This window comes from Belonocnema kinseyi, chromosome 2 (genome assembly GCF_010883055.1).
Source record: "Belonocnema kinseyi isolate 2016_QV_RU_SX_M_011 chromosome 2, B_treatae_v1, whole genome shotgun sequence".
NCBI lineage: Eukaryota > Metazoa > Arthropoda > Insecta > Hymenoptera > Cynipidae > Belonocnema > Belonocnema kinseyi.
In genome coordinates this window covers 26,312,523-26,314,095 of record NC_046658.1, presented here as the reverse complement: position 1 = coordinate 26,314,095, position 1,573 = coordinate 26,312,523, and positions in this window count along the sequence as shown.

Genomic DNA, 1,573 nt, shown 5'->3' with positions numbered 1-1,573 from the left:
CCTGACCATTTTAAGAAGAGGGTCTCTTCCATTTGCAACTCTATGTGCTGTACCCAGAATAATCCTGTTGTGAAGACATTCAAGACTCAATATTACGCGACCACCTTGACGGCGTGAGATGTACAGTCGCGGAACGGAAGACTTAAGATGCATGCTTTTGTTTACGCGCATAAACTTTCTTGTCCCGATATCAAGGGATCTGAGCTCGTTCTTCGTCCATGGAACTACTCCAAATGAATAGAGTAGTAACGGGACGGCAATCATGTTCATTGCAGATACTTTGTTCCTCGCCGACAGTTCGGAAGACCAAATCTGTCGGATGAGACGTTTGTATCTGCTTCGGAGAGTATCCTTTATAGATGTCACATCCTGAATGCGGCTCTGCGGCACGCCCAGGTATGTATAAGTCCCTCCAGCGCAAAGGTGTCGTATGGCGCTTCTATCAACGAGCTCAGAATCTTCAGGGATGCCATTAGGTTTTCCTCGCTTCAAATAAACCTTGGCGCATTTTTCTAACCCAACTTCCATTCCAATTTCCTTAGTACATCGTTCGACAATCCCTAGATCTAGATGTAATTGCTCTTTGTATTTAGCATAGATCTTAAGATCGTCCATGTAAAATACATGAGTGACCTTGTGCTTTCAATCTGCAGGTTTGCCGCACAGATGTGATGTAGTCAATCACACACTGAATGCGGGACGCATACTGTCTTGCCCAGCCTACCTTTATGGCAAGTTGATGCATTCGTCTTTTGGTCTTATGATCAACCGTTGGTTTTGTTTTACAGTTCGCATCAGCCAAAGCTCTCGCTGTATTATACGCACAATAATTGATAGCCCAGAGGTCGGATTCTCCGGAAAAATCTCCACGAAGCTCGTCATCCATTTCAGCCAGATCTTTAGGCTTGAGAGTAACCTTGGTGTTGATGTTTCTCCGGGTCGTAAAGCATCGCTCTTCCTCTATTGGAGGCCTGCCCGCGGTTGGTCTTATTGTCGCCTCTCTTTCTCTGTTGCCGGCTTGTTCTAGCTGTGGTAGAGTAGGCGTTCTGCTTACATAGCCCCTTTTTCGGAGTAGTTCAGCATGGTTTCGCAGACGTTGCTGCGAAAAGTGCGATAGCTCCGGGTGTTTCTCGCACCACAGAGCATGCAGCCGTGCCATGTAACCCCGTTTAGGGGCCACGCTCGCCTCGTAGCACTCTAGCAAGTCGTGAATCAGTCGCTCCGTCCACCCAAAGGTCGCGAGATCCCGCCGATCTATCGCATTGAACCCATTTTCATTGGCTCCTCCAGCTCTATATTGGTCGGCATTGTTGGCCGACCCATTGTCGGAAGCCCTGCGCGTTCTGTTGTTTTGAACTGCACTTACTACAACTATGTTTGGTGTTGTCATTGTTGTTCCCACGAGAAGCTAGGGAAAGGGGTTCGTCCATCCTTGTAGAGCCCCACATGCAAGGATAAGGCTGCGTACTACGAGAGGTCGCCCGGTATCCCAGAGTCACCGTTCTAGACACCTCACCCAGGTGCCATTCAGCTTTCGGCACGGTTTTCACACCTCCGCTTGGGGGTTAATTTC